The sequence below is a fragment of the Athene cunicularia genome (assembly GCF_003259725.1).
Source record: "Athene cunicularia isolate RWA chromosome 4 unlocalized genomic scaffold, athCun1 chr4_part3, whole genome shotgun sequence".
NCBI lineage: Eukaryota > Metazoa > Chordata > Aves > Strigiformes > Strigidae > Athene > Athene cunicularia.
The window spans coordinates 9,625,976-9,649,216 of NW_020799100.1; the positions used below are offsets into that span (position 1 = coordinate 9,625,976).

General features: G+C 40.5%; 1 long non-coding RNA gene across 1 annotated transcript in view; it reads left to right on the top strand.

Annotated features, from left to right (window-relative positions):
• The window catches only part of LOC113480235, a 16,090-nt gene extending 288 nt beyond the window's left edge, over positions 1–15,802 (top strand). Inside the window, exons 2-4 of the long non-coding RNA XR_003398445.1 lie at positions 2,846–3,010; positions 15,168–15,243; positions 15,740–15,802. This is a non-coding gene — a long non-coding RNA (uncharacterized LOC113480235). The remainder of the gene's footprint in view (positions 1–2,845; positions 3,011–15,167; positions 15,244–15,739) is intronic.
• The last annotated feature ends 7,439 nt before the right edge of the window (positions 15,803–23,241 follow it).

Below are 23,241 nucleotides of genomic sequence, written 5' to 3' on the forward strand. Positions count from 1 at the left end.
TGCCGCTCCCTCGCGTCCCGCCGCGGGAGCTGAGGCGGCCCCGGCCGGCCGGGCCTTTCATGTCCCTGAAGTGAGGCGTCGCCCGCTCCCTCCCCCGTGCCTCGTCACCGCAGACAAGGCCCCAGACTGCCCCCCTCGGCAGCCCGCTCTGCGCTTGGGGCCGCCCCGGGCCGCAGCGGCTCCGCCGGGGGGTATCAGCGTCCAGAACTGAGGTATCGGACACCCCACCTCAGCGGGTATCCCCCACGGCGGGTCTCATCTCAGTGGGGTCTCCCCCCCAAGTGAATATCCCCTCAGCGGGCCCCCCCATGGTGGTTCCCTCAGCTCAGCGGGTCCGTCCCCTCAGCAGGTGTCCCCTCAGGGCGTCTCCCCCTTCAGCACTGCCCCATGGCGGGTGTCCCCTCAGCAGGTCTCCTCGGAGAGTCTCTCCCCCGCAGTGGGCACCCCCTCAGGAGGGCTTGTCCCACAGCAAGGTGCTTCTCCCCACAACCGCCCCACGGGAGGGTTAGAGGGCCATGGCATGCAGCCTCCTTTCCCGCAGGCCCGGGCAGTGCTCTGTTGTGGAGATATGTAGAAAAGTGTGATATTGCGACGTGGAGCACCCACACGTGTGTCTGCAGTGGGTGAGGAGTCTGGTTTTTAAATGGGGGGTGGTTTTTCCTGTCAGAGCTGTGGCTGTAAAAGGGGTGTATTTGATGCAGAACTTGACACATGAAGCATAAACCCGTGTTTTTTATAGAAACATAGCCTGCTCCAGAGGTAGTAAAATCTACAGAAGTGTGTTTGTTGGCTGTTTGTTTATCATGTATGGTTACATGGAGATACTGCTGTCTGAGGAGTTCAAGCATCCCACTGCAAAGATTACGATTTTATTTCTGTAGTATCTGTATGGAGACTCAGGTGTGATGAAGGAAATAAACTGGGTCCTGAAAATGACAGAGGTCCAAGATGGGGGGGGGTGTGGTGTGGATGGGGGGCGGATGGACACGCAGTGGGACACCCCAAACCAGGAATTATTACTATTAAGGACATAATCCTGTAAATGCTGTGAACACAACACATGAAATTCAGATGTGAATGATCCCACTGCAATCAAATATACTCTTCTGTAAAGCCCGGTTTTGCTGAAGTAAGTGTGAGTTTTGCCTCTGGATTCATAGCAGCCACCTTATTGCCGAACATGTATGAGGGTTGATCTAAGGGGTAATAAGACAAGAAGAAAAACAGTTTCTGCATCAAAGGACTAACCAAACTCTGCAGAGGCTTCTGCCACTGACTTCAATAGCCTCAAACCCAAATCCATAGAAGCACTTAGAGGAACACTTAGGATACTGAAAAAGGTAACAGAGTTCAATTACATTACAATAAAATCCAAGATAAACTAAAAAACACAAGCCTGCATGCTTAACTAATGTATAACAAAAGCAGCAAAATCCCCTGTCCGATCTGACATTCCTCACTTAACTCTTATGATTATGGTCAGCTTTTGAAGTGTCTGCGATACATTTTATTGAGAAGTTGTAGAGGTTGGTACAACATGTTCTGTTTAGGCACAACAGGATGTGGAAAAGGTGGCTTTCTCTTTTTTTTTGTTTTGTTTTTAATTTCCTGGATTATTTATGTTTTTACTAAACTGAGGGAAAAGCAGAGAGATTTGTAACCTGTATTATTAGAAGAAAACAAGGCATGTATTTTTAAATACTGGGAGCTGGAATAACTCCTTCAAAAGAAGAAACGTGTTTAGTGATTTTTTTTCATGTATTACATAGAATACAGTTCTGCGCTCAGTAATTTCTTAAAGGAGTACAGGAATTTGTACACAATTTGTGTCACAGACCATAATGTGTTACAGAATTAATTTTCTGCTCTGCTTTGTTTCTGTTCATGCAGTTCCCCCAGGTTTATTCTTTGATTAAAGCTTGTATTGTCTGCCTTGGGAACTGAAATGGTTACTGCCAAACTGCTCTGCCTTTCAGTTTACAGAAGAATTAGCAGCATTTATACCCAGTTTGCTAAAATTGACCTTGCAGACCCCTTCCCATACACTGTAGAAGAGTATGTTTAGCAAGGTAGTAAAAATATTGATGGCATTTATTTTAAAAATAATTACTATTCATGGAGAGCAGCCACATTTGATGTCTGACTATAAAATCAAAGGAAGAGCAGGACTAGAGACAAAGCAGTAAATGAATTAGAAAAGAGTAAGATAAATGCAATGAGCAAATCTAGATACTGCATATCCTCTGCCTGGGGCAATTCCATTTGGTAAAGAAAAGATCAAGACAGCTGAAAAAAATTTGGAGTAGTAATGGTCATGAATGAAAAATCAGACGTGAAGAATATCTGAGGATAAAGAAACAACACAGCCTTGAGCTTTAATAAAGAATATTTCTGCTTCTTTAGCACTTCCCACCTCAGGATCTCTAAGCAGTTTTATGTACACTAATGAATTAGGACTCACAACCAAAGTCTCTGTGCATTTCCTTTTTCCCAGACAGTCTCTTTTTCCACTAAGAGATGTTGTTTGATGGCTTTCTGTATTTGTTTGGGATTTTGGATGCATAGCAGCCCTGCTGGAGCAGTAGCTCTGATCAGGCTTCTGTATATCCAGACACCAGACATGTCCACCGTGCAGGCACGAGGAGCTCTTCTGCCTTTTGTTGCGTGGCGACCATCTGTGCTGCACATGCAAGAATGTCTGAGGTTTCCCGGCAGATAAATAGGGCAACCTCCTTTGTGAGGGGGTGAATAAACAAATTTTCTTAAGGGGAGCAGAGGATCATTTATTGTTTTTTTTTTATTTGATTGTTTTTACTTCAACTAGTATTATTATTATCTTTTATAGTACCGCTTCCAGGCCTCAGACTCTGTTTGTGCTGGATACTGTGTTAAGAAGTGGGTAACAAACCAGAGTCCTTGACCTGAGGAATTTCACTGCTCTCTTGTGTGGAAAGATTTCTAATGGAAGGCAACATGAATGAGGCAACAGAATTTCAGTCAATGTATAGAAGTATGTATATATTTTTGTGGCAGGCTTAGAATTGGTGGCAGAATGAAGGAAAGGGTCTAAGGATAAAGCTCCAGACTTGCCTAACTGGGTCTTGGGATCAGGTGCCTAAATAAACGATGTGATCTTCTAAAGCAGAAGTACCCACCTTTTCCAGTTAATGTTTATTTTGGTGTCAAAATGTAGATCTGCTGGTTTTAGTAATCCCAGTACGGATTAACAGGTAGGAAGTTCTGGCTCACTTCTGACTCACAGGAGCCCCCGTTTGGAGAGAGTTGCTGTAACTAAGATCTGTAGTCCTTAGGGGAACAAGTTATGGGCAAGCACATGCAAACAAACATCAGAGCTTTGTTGACCCTCATGAATGCAGTTTTACCTTGGTTCTGTCCCATTTGAAAACTGCAGGTACTTATTCTGCCTGAAAAATTACACCTTTCCTTGGCATGGCCTAAGCACAGGTTTGAGTCCTGATTCAAATTATTCACGCTAATACATCTCCAAGTAGTAGATGCTGAATGAGGAATGGGGAAGATGCTGAAAGAGGAAGGGGGAAGGCTTCTTTACTGAGGTAAAGTGGTGCATAATGCAGTCATTCTCCATTTGTAACTTTTTTTTTCCTTGGGATTTGGGCTAGAATTACAGGACTACTGAGTCATTAGGCCTTTAGTATTTGGCCAAGTGTACCAGAAATACCTGTGTAATTCTGTCCCTCAGTATATTACACTCCAATGCAACTTGCCATGTGGCTACTGACTGACACACAATTTTTCTCTCCACAGTGTTTGTATCTTGTGTGTACCTTTTGTGTTGTAGTTTATGCTGTAATTTCATGCCAAGACAGCAGCATTTCCTTCCCAGCTGTTGAACTAAGGGGCACAACACAAGTTAGAATAAGAGTATACCAGTAAAATCCCTTCATGGTCGTTGTCTCTTTTTTTTTTTTTTTTTTTTTTTTTGAGAAACAATTAAGAAAAGGGTGGTAAGTAGTCTGTTATAGCAAGGATTGTCATCTGGTTCATATCATCTGGTTCATAGGCTTGTAGCTGCTAAAGGGTGGTGAGATGCCGAGTTAGCAGAGTCACTTCCTCCTCCGTTTTCACTGATGGGGAAGGAGAAGATAAGAAGGCCATTCAAGTTGCAAAGCATGTTCAGGGTGCTGGAGTCTGTAAGGGAACAAGATCTTAAAGGACTGCTTCACTTACCATGACTTCAAATTCTATCCTAGACCTAGAGCATGACTGGAAGTTTTAAGCTGTGTTTTAAAGTACCTGGGTGTTATGGCTGTATTCAACAAAATGGCCAGTTACTTCAGTAGTTCTCCAGAGTATCTTAAGCTAAGAAGCTCTCAGTCACCAGCGATGTAAGTTATTGTGTGGCTTACAGCTGAAATTCAGAGCTAGTTCTTTCTACTGGATTTGTCTCTTTTGCTGTAGTTAGGTAATAAAAAGGAGGATAACATCATAACTCCTGTCTGGAAAGCATAGACTCAGAACATACCTAAGGAAACAAAAAAGCCAGTTCTAGTCCTACTCAAATAAAAAAGTACTGTCATTTATGATGTACTCTTCTAAGTGTGTGCCTTTTAACTATAGCAGCCTTTTACAGAATTACCTGTGACCGTGGAGGGGGTATGTGTTTATATCTGCATCAGTTAGTATTGGTCAAATATAAAAAAGAGTCACAGCAAAGGTCTATCTAGCCACATATCCTGCCTCTTGATAATGGCTAATAACTTGTGTATGGAAAACAGGGTGAGTATAGAGTGATACTTCCTTTGGTAAACCCGCCCAGCTTCCAGTGGTTTCTGGTTTAGAGACCTTCCTGAGCTGGAGGCTGTAGCTGTATCATTGTTTTTGATACTCCTTGATGGACCTTTTTCCATAAAATTGTCTAATCATTTTTTTTGAAACCCACTTGTATTTTTGGCTGCCATAACATCCCGTGGCAATGAGTTCCACAACATCATTAGGTATTGTGTGAAAATGAACTTCCTTTTGTTCGCTTTTGAACCCACTTGCTGCCTGCCAGTTTGAGTTGGTGCCCTGTGTTCTCTGGTAAGACTACTTTAAAATAATCGTTGCTGTTTACCTTTTTCATGCTGTAACAGCTTGTCAGGAAGTTAATTGTTATTATCCTTGTTTTCCAGGTTGAAAGGCTCTAGCTTGCTTAAGTTTTCCTTATGCTAAGGCTTTCCGACGTCTCTTGTGCAGCTTTGGTTCTTGCCCTTTCTGTAGCTTTGTATTTCCACAGTTACTGTACTGTACTGTGCACAGTACTTCAATACTCAGTATTGAAGAGATGGGTATACTATGGATTTATACAGAGGAATAATGCCATTTTCTGCTTTATTCTTTTGCTTCTAAAAAATCCTAACAGGATGGTTTTTCCCAACTGCTGACACCATGCTGAACTTCAGAGAGCTATCCACTTCCCCAGGATTTCTTTCTGACTGATAATAGCTGATTTAAAGCACAGTGAGAATGGCTTTTTCCTCATATGTTATTTTTCATTTATGAACTTTGAATTAAATTTAGTATTTTAACACCCACTCACTGAATAAATTTTAGGTTTCATTTTTGGGAATGGCTTTGTATCATCAGCCACCTACCTACAGCATTTCCAGATCATATGTAGAATATGAAACAGCAGTAGTCACATCACAGAGCCTGTTCAGAGGCCACGGGGGAGCTCCCTACTTCACTGATGTTGAACATCTATTTCTCTTGCTTATGATCTTTTCACCAGTTATGTCACTTTTTCTTTCTTTCATTCTTGCAGTAAGGCTTGTTTATGAGCTAGATTTCATACAAAGTTAATAGTCTGGCGATTTCCTGTGTGGTAAATGTGGGGATTATCAGTTAATCCTCATATCATTTTGTTATTTTCATCCATGCTGATGCCTTAAATTCATTCTCCTTGCAAAAGGGCCATAGGTTTCTGGATTAAACATAGGTACAAAGATTCATTGAGCCTCCTTGTTATTGCCTAATCACCTGGGACCGTTTTTTACATATCTCAGTCAACTCTTGGTACTGGAGCTGTTCAGACTGAAACACGGATCTGTGCATTGGAACAGAGTTCTGTATTTTTCTGTGGTCAAGTTGCTTTGGGATTTTTGTCCCAGTAGCTGAACTTCTCTGTATCTCTCTTTAAGGATAATGACACTGGTTCTCCCACTGGAGAACTAACACTGAAATATATTAGTGTGTGAGGTGGAGTTAGGAAGTCGGAGCTCAAAGTTACTCTAGAAGTAGGTGATTAGATGGGACATCCTAAAATAAAGAATAGAGGGACAGAAAAGGGAAAAGGGAAAAATAAAATAAATAAAACCCCCTTTTCCTAATGACACTGAAAGGCTACAGGTTTGCTGTTTTTGATGACTGAAGCTTTTCAGTTTAACTGCTAACGGTTCATGTGAGTAGCATTACTCAAGTTCTGTTATATAGTACCGGGTTAATTTGTACAGTATGCTTATAAGGAAACACATTAAAATGTTTAAAAATGTAAATAACTTGATTTACTAATTATTCTGTAATTATTATTTTCTGTATACAAGTTCCTTATATCTTACTAGGTTTGTTCTTTTCTCTAATGAATTAGTTCATTATAAATATAGCATTATTCTCCTGTTGTCAAGAAAGCAGCCAGATACCTTGCAAACTTGACTAGGTAAATGTTAATTGTATGAGAATTCCCTGATCAAACAACTGCCTGCCCTGAAAATCGTGTTGCTTTGTCACTGTATCTCTGCAGAGAGAGGAAATAATTGGTTGTGAAAACCACTGTAAAGGCATATTTTCAATGAGTTCTGCAAGCAGCCAGAATAGGGAGGACATACTCAGAAGAGCACAGTCTTGCTTGCATCTGATAGGCACCTGCTGAAATGTGCATTGACCTCCTTCAGGATGAGAGGTGTTTCCTTTCAGGACAGCTACTTCAGCTTCCTAACACGAGTTTCACTAAAATCTGTCATGAGAAATTGGGAATCAACAGAATACAGTTTCTATAGCATTAACCTTACACAAATGCAGTATATATAGTAATCACAGTTCAGGTAGATTGAGTTTCATGTGAGATCTCAAAATGTTTATTTTACAGCATCCTTTGCTGTGTTTGTATAACATTTCTGTTAGCTTTCACCAGATGGGAACTTGTAGGAATGTGAAAGGCAGGTGGTTTGCTCAAGGACATGAGAATCTGTCTACAGAGCAGTTAGCTAGTGCCTCACTAGCACTTATGTTAGCTATGCTTTAGTCTCAGTAGTCACCTGGCTTGTGTTGCATTCCCTCTGTGAGCTACTAGCATTCCTTAATACCATGTCTTGCAAGAAAGTTACCCTAAGGAAGTGTAGGGCCCTGAGCAATAAGCACTGAGTGATCTGGCTGCAAAGCCTTTTTTGTCCTGGGATCCTATAGGTGAAAGACAACTACATCAGGTGGTTCTTTGTGCTGAGGAAGGATAACCCTCATTTATATTTTCTCTCTCAGTGAATTGTGATAGGCTTTATCTGTCCTAAGTATGGGAGGTGGGGAAGGCACGAAGGCTTGGTCTTCATCCTTCCTGAGAAGTGATTCCAACATCAAAAATCAAAGTCTTGTTTTGGTGTTGAGAGCTGGCAGTTCTGATCCTGGGTGATATAGCTCTGTCTGAAGCATCTCCAGCCTCAGAGTTTTGCCTGTGGATGGGAAACAGAATTCAGGTTGACGCTAAGAGCTGGTGTTGACTGTAGTGAGGAAAGAAATTCAGAGCTGAGCGTAGCTGAGCCAAGACCTCAGGAGTCTGGATTCTCAAACCTCTGCTTTAATAGCCTGAGATATTTATGGCCTCGATAAAATTAAGGAAGAAAGATGATGAGCATCTTATCATGCAGTTGTCTAAAAATGTTGGGAAATTCTGTTGCTGAGGTTTTCTAAAAGTTTAGAAACTTCTCAGATATCTCCCTCAGCAATAAATGTGTCAAAATGTGAAAATTAAAATATCCCTTTCAGAAATGGGGAAGCATTAGCGTGTCAATCGCTTTGAAGATCTTGCTGATGCTGGGGCTATGGTTTAATGTAGCTGGAGTCTGGTTCTTTCATTAGAGAAAATAGAATCAAATGCAAAAATGAAAATAAAATAACACTTCTGCATCTTTCTTTGTAAACAAATCAGAAACCTTAAGGCCAGGATAAGAACACAGTGGCTACCAACTGGAATAACTCAGCTTAGACTCGATAGAAGGAAATGATAGGTCTCAAGTATGTGCTACCTCACAGGAAGATTGTAATGAAATCCAGCCAGCTTCATGAGAAAAACAAAACCTATTGATTTTATTCCAAGGGAAGATAGAGAAAAAGAACAGATGTATGGAGTCTTCTGTCCACTTACTGCAATCTGCAGTGCTGACTTAGAAACAGATAATGGCTTAGCCGCCTTTTCTTCCTGTGCTTCCTTCTGTAGAAATGCCCTGGCTTAGACACCAAAATGATTCAATTTGGGGTAGTAGAGAGGAGGGGGAACAAGGACCTCACACAAGAACTGACCTAAACTCTGAGGAGGTTTGTATAATCTAATTTACAATAAAATGGTATTTACAATGTTATCAGACAAAGCTTAGCAGTGTTAAGTTAAACAGCATATAATGTGATTAGTGGGGGAGTCATGCCCATGATGTCATAGACATTCTCTGAACTCTTGGAATGGGCAGATAATGTCTCAGGCATTTATTCTCTTGTGACACATAAGAAAAGTGCAGTAAAGGTTTGGGGGATGGGAAGGAAACATTCATGCTCGACACATGCTTGACAGTGCATGTGCGCACAGCTAAAGTGGAGCCGACAACACTATAGACAGCTTCTCCCTTTGGTGCAGGACTCGACTTGTGGTTGCACCCTGCTAGCACAGTGCTGTGTAGTGGTTAAAACAGGCCTTTGGGAATAGTTTAGAAGCTCTAAGTTCTATTCTTGACTCTGCCACAGACTTGGTTTTTGACCGCTAAATCTTCTTTGCCTCTGGTAACTCCATTTTTAACTAGTAAAGGTAGTCAGCTGTATCTGTAAAGTGCCCTGAGTGAAGAGCTGTATGTAGATGGAAACCACTGGCATTCTGTTCATTATGCAGAACAAATACAGCTAGACCACAAAAAGCTTTGCTGTAGATAACAGCAAGCAATTTCACAGTCAGTAATGGCCCATTCATAGAAAATTAAATCTTTATCTTTCTGTCTCTCTGAGGCATGGAAAAGGGTATTAAAAATTTTGGCTGGTCTAATTAATCTGATAGGCAATACAAATCTCAGCTATAGGTTCACATCAAAGATAATCTAGACCTCATTTATTTTAAAGCATATTTTGGTTTTAAAAAGCTCTTGCTAAAAGCTTCTGAATCAGGCAAAGCTCCCCTTAAACTTTGAAATCATTGTAGTGGTTGTGGCAGGACAGATTCTGGAGTAATTCTATCAAACAAAAGTATTTTACTCCCCACGTCCACCAGGGACAATGATCTTAGAATCTAGCCCGTGTTAATGTTTAATAGAAACACAAAGATTGCATAAACGTACTTTCTGTCATGGTGTGAAGGCAGTATAAATTGTTTAACTCTGGTGTAGAGATTGACTAGATAGTATTCCTGTTTTCAGTGATGCATGGAATGAATATGGGCTAGACTTGAGTTCAAATGTGAGTTGCAGATGTGGGGAACGAGATGGAGCCTGCAGACAGAGCTGAAAAAACTTGAAGAAAAGTGGTGGGCAGGAAGGAACAAGTGAGCTTGGAAACTCTGTCTCATGCAATGTCAACTCTATTATATGCTAAAATCAACTGCAACACTTGCGTGATACCCATCTTTTATCACAACAAGCAGTCATTGTCTTGGCTGCAACACTGATGCATGTTTATGGCATTAGCGTGGATTTGCTGAGAAATGCGTACATGCGTTTTATTTGACTGCAGAGGGGTGCTGTCAAGAATAAAGCTTTGTTGTTCAGAAAGGGTAAGCCAAACTTTTGTCTCTATGGCTGATAAATCAGGAGCGGGGGCCAAGTGTAATATGAACAGAGTGGAGCATTGGCTGGTCTGATCAGACATGTGGGATGTACTAATAACAACAGTGAACGAAAGCGAAGCTTACAGGTAGACACCTTTTAAATAATCAAGGATGACAGTTTTACTACAGTAGCACAGTTTAACACTTTGTAGGTATGTGCTACATCATAGGTGCTGCTTATATTAAATAGTCTGCAAGCTTATTTAGAGAACTTCTATTTCAGGCATTTTTATGTTTGTTAATGTTGGTTTTTTTTTTCCACTCTTACAGTCATTACAAATGGAATATCTTATTGTTGCAGACGGTTTTGCCAATAGATGACTCTGAATCATGTGCCAGAAAGACATTTTAAATGACCTAGATTAAACTCACAGAGGACTGGGCATCCCAGATATATTCTTAAACACAGAACATTTCCAGGAATGAGTATTTCTGACACTCCTTATTAAAAACATGTACAAACAGTTATCTGATACCCAGGCAATCAGAGAAGCTGTGTGGAGACAGATTGCACACAGTGCCTGGAGTCTTGAGAACTAGGCTGAGTTAGGGACGCAGTGCATTATCGTGGTAAGATGTCCTATCCTATGTCTCAGTTTACCCATCTGTAAAAAGTGGGGTGTGGTGCTTTGTATAGCATCTGGTCTGGGAAAGATGTTCTGAATGTCTAGTGAGAAATGCCAAGTAGGGACATACATAGTCCTTAAAGTAAAAAACTTCACAAATTGTAGAGCCTGAATATCTCAATGAACAAAATGCCTTCCTCCCAGCTCTCACAGGAAGCAAGTTAATTGGTAGGCCAATAACTATAATGAGGCAGAACCTGGGGTTTTGCATGTGTATAGTGAGATCCTCCCCTTGGGGCCAAACTCCTGTTCCATATTATGAAAGCAGTAAAAGGTCCCCTCAGCAGGTGCTGCATAAAGGCATTTCAGCTTTGCCTTTGCAGTGCTGGAATTGCCAAGCTATTGCTTTCCTGAGTCTCCAAATGAATTCCCCAACTCAATGTGGAACAGCTGTGTGATAGATACAGCCTTGAGAAAAGGGGTGGCAAAAGAACACAACAAATGTGATTCTGTGAAATGGGGATTTAATCAAATAGCACAGAGCTGCAAAACAACATCGGCATGTTTCTACTCAGCTTTCCTTTGGGTAAGGGAGACCCTCTCGGTACCGCAGTTCACAGGAGAGAGGTAGTGTGTGATTGTATGCTATTAAGGGCCATATTGTGTAGTGAGAGTGAGTAACACTGGCTGTGTTCATTAATGCAGGGAATAGCAGCATGGCTTACCTAGAATAATGCCTGAGAACTTTACATCCTGAGGAAGGATCTTCTATCTGCCCATGTGTTGCTACTGCCTCTGTAGGGTTAATGAAGGAGTGGTTTACCAAAGCTCCTAGGCTTTAGCCATTTGAGCCAGGAAGTGAATTAGAAACTGCCATGAGATGGGGCAAGTCTGAGAGGGTGGAAGTAATTCTTCTAGTAGAATTTAATTAGGACAGGGTAGCATTTCTCTTCCTTCGTAGATGATTGTGGAAATAGTTGCTTTCTTTGTTATTGAAGTCTTCTGAAACATAGTTTGCACAAGAAATGCTCTCTCGAGTAACAAGAGATTGTATTAAGGGCACAAATGGTGAGAGTTACTGTTTTGTACTTGTCCTTAAAAAGGGTATTTTTAGTGATGCTTTTATTTAATACTTTTTTGAAAGGAAGGTTGTGTGTCAAGTCTACCTGTGCAAGTTTCCAGAGTGCTTCTTAGAAGCTTTTTGGAAGTCTGTCTACCTTGTCTAATATTGACTATGCCTGTTTGATCTGAGTGATTGCTTAGTTACAAGTGTTATGTCTGAAATATAAAAGACAGGAAAAAAAAGTAAAATGAAAGAAGAGTTTGTAACAAACAGAATATAGCTAGCTAATTATTGTGGCAGGATAATGTCTTAGAAAAATCAACACCATTATGAAACTGCCATTTTTTCTTGTTTCCGTGTCACAAAATTTCCTTGAAATCTTTTAGTTTTGAGTGTGTGCACACTTTACAAAGTGATCAGAAGCTAAACAGCAGCATCTGTCAGAGAAGATAAATGACCTACCAGCAAATCATCTCAGTTAAAAGGAAGACAAAAATTTATGAAGTAGGGGAATGAGTTTTAAATTAGCCATTTCACTTAACTTTGCCCTAATGAAGGGCTAATCTTTGGACCCCTGCAAAACAAATGAGAATATCTAGTTAGATCCAGCGGAAACCAGTCATTGAAAAGGCTTTTTCCTTATGAAGCTAATTGGAAGCAAAATAATTCCTTTGATAGCTGTCTTCATTTAACAGTATCGTTCCCTTTTCCTGATTTATATACAGTAAACTAAGGACTCTGTTAATTACAAACACATTTGCCTTTTTTGCACATTGACAACTAAGTAGCTTGGGTGAACCTGGCTAGAGCAGTCACAAATAAGGTGCAAAGATCTGTGGTGCAAGTTCTCTGAGGGTGCCTGAGAAGAGCCTCATCCAGAAGGCAGTAAGGTAGCCTGCATTTAAAAAGCATTTTCTGTATGTTGAGGCAGCAATCTGTGCACAGTTAAGTGGAGCGTGAGCCACTGTGGCATTTAGCTAAATTTATACACGTTGAAATCTGACCTGGTATTTCAAGATAATTTTATTCATTAAATTAGCTCGTTCTATTTTTATATGGCAAGATAAATATTGTAATGGCAACATAAATATTTATTTACCTAAAATCTGAAGAAATGATAGAAAAACGTTGGACACTTGATTGCTGTAGAAGCAGGATTGTGCCTTTAAGGCAGAGGGAAGGAATGTGTCAGTCATGGCCTGTCTGAAACAGGGACTTATCTCGATTACAGTATTAGCTTGGTAGTAGAATATGATCTCATCACTGTGAAAGATTACATGAAATATCAACTTGGCTGGCCTTGAAACAACTCTATTCTCAGTTGCGTTTTCGATTGCTGCAGCTGACATAGGGTTCTGTAATTTGAAGAGATGACCATAAAGATGTTTTGCAGAATTTGGCCTATGTATTCAAGTAACAAAAATTCAGGAATGGATAAAAGCATGACTGCCTCTGATGTTTTTTCTTTGACTTTTTTTTTCTTAGAGTATTTCAAGAGTAAGCAAAACTTGAACACCCTTAACATCAAAATACTTAAAATTTGTATCAAACCTGGGTAGATACCTGTCTGATGGAAAGTCACTGCAGTCAATGGAGGCTAAAATGTGAATTATTGTTCACCTTCAAGGAATGATATGCTTGAAGAGACTAAGTGCATAAGACAGTTTTGAGCAGTAGGTGTCCTGGGTACTGTAATGAGAGGGGTACGGGAATGCTGTTTGTGGAGCACATGATATGCTGTGCTCGTGCCTTCAGCTGTATGCTTGCTATGAGGCCTTGAAGCCAAATGGCATCTTTCTTGAGCAAATTATTATTAGATATTATTTCTTCTTGGGTAGTTTTGGGGAATCAGTTTTGCTTTGAATTTGTATCCTTCTATTTCCACACTGAAGATGGTATATTGAAAGGAACGAATACAACTTTCTACCTTGAAATTAAGCTACATACTAATTTTTTACTCAGGACATTAAGGGCTTCTCTGGGCACTGGCATTGTCAGTCTGACAGATAAGAACCTACCTGGAGAGGAAATTTCTGCTGAGTACTCAGCTGACAAATCTGATATATCTGGGGTAAGTTCAGAAGTTCTATTAATTTGCTGTTTATTTTATGTTAGCATCTAAAATGCTTCCTAAAATAAGAAAAAAATATTTCTTTGCTAAATCACATGGATGCCTGGGTTGTGTATGTATTTACTTGTTTTCCTGAGCTTAAATTCAAAGACCACACCAATGCCCTGGCCCAAAAGTAAGGATGGGAAAAGAGACAAAAATCCATAATGGCCGGGTTTTTTTCATGCACTGATTCCAGCCACAATCTCTGGCCAAGCTGTCTTATTTGAAGAAAGACATTTACACCCCTCAGCTCGTACGGAAGGAGGGTAGAGGAAGCTCCTAATACTCATTGTGCAATGTTTTTTCATTCGTCTCTCACTTTTTCTTCCCTCAAATTCCACTGTCTACCCATTTATCTCCTCATTTTTCTGTAAATTCAGTTTTCTTTCCCCAATCCCATTTCCTGCTCAGTGCTTTCATGTCCTCCGTGCTCCTGTGTTTTCTGCTGTGCTTACAAACCCCCCCCACCCCACCTTTACAAAGGAAAACTCTTGCATGTGCTGTTCTTCCCTCGCACCATCTCCTTTCAGATTTCTGCCAAAGTTTGGACTTGCGCCCTGGCTGGGTATAGGGCAGGTTCAATAGCTACTGCACATTCCTTTGAACTACCTACCTCATCTAAAAACTTTCAGGCTAGAAAGCCTTTCAGCTATTCACTCTGTGCCTATGCAGCATAATCCGTTCGGCTCCTGAACATTTTACTTTATGGCCAAATTGAGAGCCAAACACTTTTTTTTTTTTTTTTTTTTTTTGCTGTTTTCAGTTTGATTTCTCCAGTGGGGTAGTAGGTCTCATGCACTAAATGAAGCAAATGTCAAGTGATGGAGGCCATTTGGACATGATTGGATCCATGGTCTGAACCCTGGGTCTGTACAAATGAAACATTGGTAGACCTGCCAAGCCTAAGAAAAACTATTTTTTTTCTAGGGAGGGATCTCAGGAATTGCGTTCAGAACATAGGCACTATTCTGATGACTGTTGCAGCAGATTTTGTGACATTTTGTGTATCTTTTCAAAAGCCCAGAAGAATTACTTTAAGCAGGAAGGGGTTCTTGGTCTTAGTGTAGCAGAGGTCAGGTTCTACTGCATTTGTGTATTTTTCTCTGGTTCTTTACCTGAAGACTCAGTGGCAGATGGGAGTAGTATCTGAAGGCTGAACATGGAAGACAGCCTTTCTCTGCTACAAAGAGCAAAACTTCTGCTTAAAAGGAATGAGTTGTGGGCTTTCTATTTTATAGACAGTTAATTGAGCTAAAAGATAGTGCTATAATCTTAACTACTCTTTCTTGCAACATGTGTATAAGACAAAAGCTCTGGTTAGTATAACTGAAGTTATATAAAATGAATGAGTGATGAAACAAGGTAGCACTTAGTCCTGTATCTCTGTATTTCTAGATAATCCTGGAAAAGAGTGCAAAAAGATGAACCATGAAGAGAAGGAAGTTAATCCAGAGCTTTCCAATAGAGTGCAGTGGGTGTTGGCTCAGAACCATGGTTAATTTGACTTGTCTTTTAATGTTCTGAAATTTCTGTCTGTGTCATTCTCAGTGAAGATGCTTAGAAATATTGGGAGCCTAACCTGAAATGGTGAGATGTTTTCTCTGCTGCAAAGCTGTAGTGGCTATTGTGAGGTGTAGTGACAGTGTGAGTTTGTGATGAAGCACTCCCCTGCAGCTCTGCAAAGTCCAACAGCTTTTTGGGATGAGATAGAGTTGTGCATTAAGGATCTCAAATTCTTTCCAAGGAATCTCACAGATAGTTGAGAGTGAAGATGTTGAGTCATTTTTTGGGAGAGGATTTTGGTTTTATATCCTCAATGCAGGGTATTACCATAATAGTAATCATTATTATGGATAGAAACAAATGCATTCGGGCTGCAGTTTTGACCCGATCTGTTGTTCTGCTTTTTTTTTGCATTAGTATTTGCTAGTGTTAATTGTGTTGTGGTTTTTTTCTTTTTCTGTCAGTAATGGTATTTCTAATTACGCCAAATAGGAACAGTAGGAAAGAGCATTACCCAACTCTAAAAGCAACTAAGTTTTCCAAATTTTTAAATTATTAAGGAAGGTGGTTTTTTTTTTTTCCCCCATATAATCTGATATTAATGTAACTGCAAGATCATTTGTTTGTTCTTTACTGTACCTTCATTGATCTTAGAGGGTTCAATCTAGATGAAAACATACATATATTTCCTTGTGTTACTTCTTCTATAATTTAAATTCTGTTAAGCTTTAGAAAAAGAAGTTAGCTCTTGAGAGACTGAGGACAAAACTATATTTGAATAAATGGTTAACATGCATTAAGCTCTTGATTTTCTTCCTGTGCTGTCTTCTGTGAGATCTCTTCTACATTCTCCTCTTGCCCAGCTTCTGTGTAATAGGATGTTGTCCTCTCATTCCTATCTTAATGCTAGTCCTCTTTCTCATTGTACTTTCCTAAACCATCACTTCTCTTGTCCAGAAACCTTTAAATTCACATCTTTGACCACACTCAGAATCAGTAAGGTGCAGTAAGTTAAAATGTCAGCTTCTCCCTCTGTCTTCCTTGTCTGTCTTCTCTGTCTTGGTTTTCACATTGCCAACATACTAGGGCAAGCATCATCTACCTGGTATGTATTACACAGTGTCTCATTGCTTTGCATGTGGTAACTTCTATCTGCATATTGGTGTATTCTTAGCAAAAAGTACTTCTATTTGTCGAGCAAGATGTGTGGAAGGATGCAGTGTCTAGATCTGGTTTGAACTAGGATAATGTTTTAAGGTTCAGGGCTGAAATGGAGCCATATTTGAGACAGGACAGAGGTATGCTCACCAACAGGATTTTGGCCCTGAAATGGGGGTTTTTGCCACCTGCTCCATCACTTGAGATTAATGTAACTATTCCAGGTTGCTATCACCAGATACTTTGTGCCTTTTACATTCTCCCTTTGTTAACCAAAATGTTATGACATGTTCCCATCATGCCTTCACAGATTTCTTCCTTTCTTTTACTGTTTATTTCCTCCTAGATGACTTGTCACCAAAATGAGTTACACATGCAAAGAAGACATTGAACCAGAAATGTCTCCACACTGCTGTCAAATCTCTTTGGTAAAGCTGAAGAGCCCCTGGACTTAATTTTTCACTTGCTCTGATTTTACACTGATGTAATTTAATTGATTTCAGTGGATTACTTTGGTTAGCTTAGTGTCAGGCTGAGAGGCTATGGCAAATACTTGTGTGTCACTTAACATCAAAGCTTTACCTCTCTGTAAAGACATACTTCCTCATCCCTGGCAGAGAGGAAGTGTAACCCCCTCATAATCTCTCCTATTCCCTAAACCTAAAAGTGCAAAAGGATTTTGATCAGACACTGTCAAAGTACAAGGCCTGTCTCAGAAGGAAAAAAAGTTGCTGAGGCCAGAGCATTCATCTAACCTTTTCTTTATGATCTTGGGAAGAGTGGGGGAGGGTCTGGCCTTTTTTGGCCCTCTGCTTGTGTTGTGAGTTCGGCTGTGCATCCTTTGTGGACAGAGGGGGGATTGCTTTGCAGCATCTCCCTCTGCTTGCAAAGAGCTGCTACTGCTGTCTCAGCCATGGGACAAGGAGTTGATCTTCTCCAAGATCCTATACATGCTGGACAGCTAAGAAGAGGAAAAGAAGAGGCAGGAGCCTCTGGGATTAGCAGACTGATAAGTCTAGGAGTGGGACCAAGGGCTGAAAACTCTCTTGCGTGATGCTTTGAAATAAACAAAATTATGTGAGAATTTACAGTATTCATTGTGAAGAGTTTAGAAGCAGTAAGTTACCTGAAAACTGTGTCTAGTGTATAAAGACCTGTGTGGTAATCTACAGTGGAATCAGGGAATAAAATGTATGTAGCAAAAACTGTGAGGATTGAGGCATAAATTCACCTTTCTTGGAACATAAGTACAGAACCTTTTGTTAAAGAGTTAGCAATAAAAGAATCTTGTGTCTGGGCAAAGCATCAGCAATCTGCATACAATCACACACAGATTTGGAAGATCCATTACTCTGTGGACAGAAGCAGCTTTGGTAGGGGTCAGGACTTGCCCTCATTGCTTGTTTCAGGAATATAAATACTAATTTTATGCTAAGGATGGCTTAGCTACCCCTACTTGAGATGATGGCTGTTACTCATTCTGTGCTGCAAATAAATCCAGGTCTCAGCTGAAGTGTAGACAAATTCTTCTTTGCACTGGAGAACGTTTAGGGGGTTTTGTGCTGTTTTTACAGACCCACCAAACTATGGGGCCTTATGCCTCTTTCATGTAGGTCAAGCCTATGCTGTAGTTTTTTGTTTCTTCAAGGGGGTTTGAATTTTGTTTATATAAATCCTGAAGCATCTAGTTTTTCATTCATGGATTAGGAATGTCCAGTATGTGTTAAACTGGTTTAAGGGAATTTGCTTTTCTTGAGCTGCTGAGACTGTGTACATTTTTCATTAGCTTTTTTCTTTTTTTCTAGTTTCCCTTTTCTTGATCTCTGCTAATCAAATCTGAACTTAATGCTTGATTCAAATTCTAAACTCTGATGTTCAAAGTAGATTTGTGATTGGTCTGAAATAATTCATTCTGTCCATGCTGAACCCACCTAATCTACTTGCAAGTTGTATTCTTGGCCTTTGTAGTGCAATGTTTCTGTCACCCAAGAAAGAAAAATAGATCTTCACATGCTTGGCTGATTCGTGTAAGCCACTGTTTAGTGAATAGGCCCTTTGGTGTGTCTTTTTTTTTTTCTATGTATTTGATAAACTTGAGACATAGTTACTTTGAAGACTGGGCATTATCTACCTGCTCTGGGAACAGTTCCATGAAAACTGAGATTGAATCTCTGGGCTGCTGACAAGCTAATTCTGGACATTATTGCAAGCCTCAAGGTCAGTGTGCCTTTCAACAGCAGAATAGAATTTCTGGTGCATTCATCTTTCATTTTAAATAGGTCTCTCTAAACCTGAGCTATGCTTTCCTAGTGGTATGGGAATTCAAGCTTATTACGTTGTAGAGGATTTTAAAGATACTGAGATAGGAAAGGAAGAAGACCTTCAAACTCTGGAGAAGTTACTAAGTAACAGCAGGAGTGTTCCTTCTAATGAACCTCCATCCAACTTCTTGGCTGAAAAAAGCACCCTACTGTGTTATCATAATTGGTGTGTGAAGAACTGGTGAACACATGTTTCCTGGGAGACAAATAGAAAGGGTTTCTTGAGCGATTTCTGTTGTTGTTATTTACTGTTGTTTATTGTTGTTGTTATAGTACTGCAATAAGCCCATTTATTGGCAGTTTCAGTGGGAAAGTGGAAGAGTTGAAAGGACAGGGATGCTGAGCTCAGTTGCTCAGTTTCTCCAGAGCAACCACAGGGTGTTGATCTGAGGCTGAAAGGGCCAGTGCGAATCATGGGTCCCACTCTTCTTGGACTGTTTGGGTGAGCATTTCCCTCCCAAATTCACTCCTAGCAGTTATTTGCAGTTAGGGAATTGTACTGCTGTCAGAAAGGACTATTGGGTGGCTTCTGCTGTACTGTCAAAATATGCTTAGCTCTTTTATTATTGCCCATTAGTCTTGATCATGTATTTAGGCAGAGTAGAACCCTGGTGTGTGTTGACAGTGTATAGAAATCTCAGTTTATGAGCAGAAAAACTGGCAAAGATGATACTTTGCAACAAATAATAAATCTTAATTCACTCTCACTTCCATCGTCAAACACAGTTAATGCTGTTATCTGCAGACTGTCATCTGTTGTTCATACTTTGTTTTCTTTTCACAGAGTCATAGAATCACAGAATGGTTTGGGTTGGAAGGGACCTTTAAAGGTCATCTGGTCCCACCCCCCTGCAATAAGCAGGGACATCTTCAATGAGATCAGGTTGCTCAAAGCCCTGTCCTCTCTGGGCAACCTGTTCCAGTGTTTCACCACCCTCATCGTAAATGATTTCTTCCTTATATCTAGTCTAGATCTACCCTCTTTTAGTTTAAAACAATTACCCTTGTCCTATTGCAACAGGCCCTGTTAAAAAGTTTGTCCCCATCATTCTTACAGGCCCCCTTTAAGCACTGGGAGGTCGCTCTAAGGTCTCCCTGGAGCCTTCTCTTCTCCAGATGAACACCCCCAACTCTCTCAGCCTGTCCTCACAGGGGAGGTGCTCCAGCCCCTGATCATCTTTGTGGCCTCCTCTGGACCTGCTCAAGCAGGTCCATGTCCTTCAGATGTTGGTATTCCCAGAGCTGGACACAGCACTGCAGGGGGGTGTCTCATGAGAGCAGAGCAGAGGGGGAGAATCCCCTCCCTCAACCTGATGGCTGCACTTCTTTTGATTTAGCCCAGGACACAATTGGCTTTCTGGGATGTGAGTGCACATTGCTGGGTCATGTCCAGCTTTTCATCTGCTAATACCCCCAAGTCCTTCTCTGCAGGGCTGCTTTCAATCCACTCCTCATCCAGCCTGGATTTGTGCTTGGGATTGCCCCGACCCATGTGCAGGACCTTGCACTTTTTAGTACTGAGCTTCTGCAATGAAGCTGAAATAGATGTTGGACTTGCCAGGGCTTTCAAATCTGTACCGTGGCCATCTCCTTGTGGAGCATCAGGAGGAGCTGGGCCAGCACCCCCTACCCTATGAGATCAGTGTCCCTCAACAGGTGTTGGGTGTGCCAGAAAAGAGGATCCACCTCTTCCTTGGGAAGTCAGCCAGGAGGCCTGCTGCTTTCAAGCTACAATCTCCTGTGTATCTCTGACCAGTGAATAAACTCCAGGGTATAAATACATTCACAGCTAGTTGGAACCAAACTGAATTGTGAATAAAAAGACCAGCAGTTAGAAACGTTTCCGTTTTCAAGCAATAGGGTAGCAAACATAAACACAGTAACATGTAAAGCAGGAGATTTAGAAGTACAGAGTCCCTGATGCATGCATTTCCAGGCAACAGAGAAACAGTGTGTTAGGGGAGAGAGAGATGATGTATCCTGCAAACCAACAGATACGTGTTCTGATATACTCACTATACATGAATATGCGCAAATTGTTATCTCTCTGCTTCTCCAGGAAATAGGGAAAAATTGTAATGAGATGAAATATGCCATGTCAATTATTTTTCTTTCTTATGAAAGATCCTTCCTCTTTATCCACACCCTGCAATGTGTGCCATGGTTTGCAGGCTGTTTTTGAGCCCTCTGACTTGCTGACCTTCTTCGGGCAAATAAAGGTCTGATGTAACTTCCTGTGAGTCCCATCTGATATTACTTCCTTTTGATCCCATCAAAGCTGTTTTATGATGACTGGAGGGACTGCTGCAGAGCTCCCAAAGTTTAGTTTCTTGTCTGACCACTATAGACCCCAACTGTCTGGAAAATCAAAACCACCTCTGAAGAGTCTCTTTGTCTATTGGAAAGAAGCAGAGAACAGCAGCTATATTTAAACTTTAATAAAGGTCTTTTGAGCAGTATTAGGTGTTTATGGAATGTCTGTAATAGTACATAGTATTAAAGTACATGTTAACATTATTGCTACTGCATTCAAGCAAGGGGGAAGATACTGCAATTTTTAATGAAGTGCTTATGGCTTTGATTGCAGGAGTGTCCAGCTCCTTGTGCTATGGGACTGCAGAGTTCTTGAAGAGGTGGTGCTTAGCTTGGGTCTGTGTGTTCAGGCTGATTTGGCTGAGTCTGAGATTACTGACTGCTGAAATCTTGCCTTCGATCTTGCAAGATTTGAGTAGAAGATGGCAGAAATCTTGCAGGAGTAACTTTCTCATTCACAGATGGTCCTGTCATCTTGGGATGAGATTTATTAAGACAAGACTCTGGTTTGGCCATGCTGAAATCTGGGTTTCTTCTGAATAGAGGTCTGGATAAATCAAAGAAGCATGATACTTGGTTTTGAGAATTTTAATCCAGATTGTTCATCCCCCAGTTTTCAAGAGGTTCAGATCTGAGGGTTGGATTTCAGGAAATTTTCGTTTAGGGAGTGACTGTTTAAAGAGTTGCAAGAGCCCTAGAAACCAGAGTTCTTTGTTCATAAGCCATGCACAGTGCAGACAACAGCAATAGCAGTAATCTGTTTCCCCATGAACTGCAAGCAAGCTTAACCCTGAGCTGGAAAGACCATACTCTGGAGAGGTGAAAGGAAATTCAATATTTGAGCTAAGTGTTTTCTGACTTCCTTGGAAGAAAGACTGCCAACTGTACAAAGTTATGATGATGATGTGACAAGGACCTGTCGTCCACCGAGGCCTCCATGAGCCTATGATGTTCATGGAGGACTGCAAAATAAGCAGTCCCACAGGGTGGGGGGCATGGAGATAGGTGGTAGGCCATCATTATTCTTATCCCCACTGTACTTGGATGCCTTGGAGAGCTTCAAGGTAAAACTTTTGATGTCTCTTTTACAATGATCTGTTTCTCTACATATTTTTAAATATCTGGTTCCAATGGTACTAAAAATTTTCTGTGACTGAGAACTTTTCCAATGCACAGTACTTGTTAAAATGTAACACGTGTCCAGACCAGACTTGAATAGATTGTACTATTCTTCAAATTATATTGAAAGTTTGGCAATTTTCTTGAGATTACAATGTAACTTTCCATTGAAGTCTAATTATAGACTTAAAAGCAAAACATCTTTGCTGTTTTATAAGAATAATAGTGACCTTTACCAAGTTCAATCTCTATTTTTGAAGTTGGATATTTAGGGATGTGTTGCTATTTGGCGCTTTTTTTTTTTTTCTTCTTTCTTTTCAACAATTGATTCTAAAAAACAGTGTCATCTTTTCCAATCTGTTTTCTGAGCAGTACCATTTCTGTTTGTCAGCCCAGGCTTCATCATAGTCTGATAAATGTTCCTGCTGGACTATTTATGTTAGCTTTCTATGTGCTGCATTTTTGTCTCCCTTGGTGTGGGTCTTGTCTTTTTATTCTTATGGTATGCCATTTGGCCCAGGCCCTCTGTTTGTCTTCCCCAGCTGGAGGTGAATGTTGCATAGGACAACTACTTATGAATCTTTCTTTTCTGTTTGAGGGAATTTTCCTACAGTAACAAGCAGATGGCATTTTCTGATAAAGGGAGGGTACTCTCTCTTATCTTGATAGCAATATTGTCTTCTCAGTCAGCCATTTGGAGTTTGAGAGTGGAAATGTTGCTTTTTATTTACATATTTCTAATAGTCTTAATGCAGCTACCTGTGATGTCAATCTGTTTAATTCAGTGAAATCTCTGGGTCCTTAACACTGCTAGAACATAGGTTACTAACCCAAAGCTGTGTTTGAAAACATTTATGTCAACTGTTTTGTGCCTGAGCTTATCCATTACACAAATTGATATAATACAATGCTACATAAATAACTGTGTCATCAGGCAGAAGAACATGCATTTGCAATATATTCTCAGTATTTGTGAGTCTTTTGTTGAAAGACTACAAGATTAAATGAAAGAATTATGGGGGAAATGGTGTGCATTGCTGCTTTTAGTCATTACT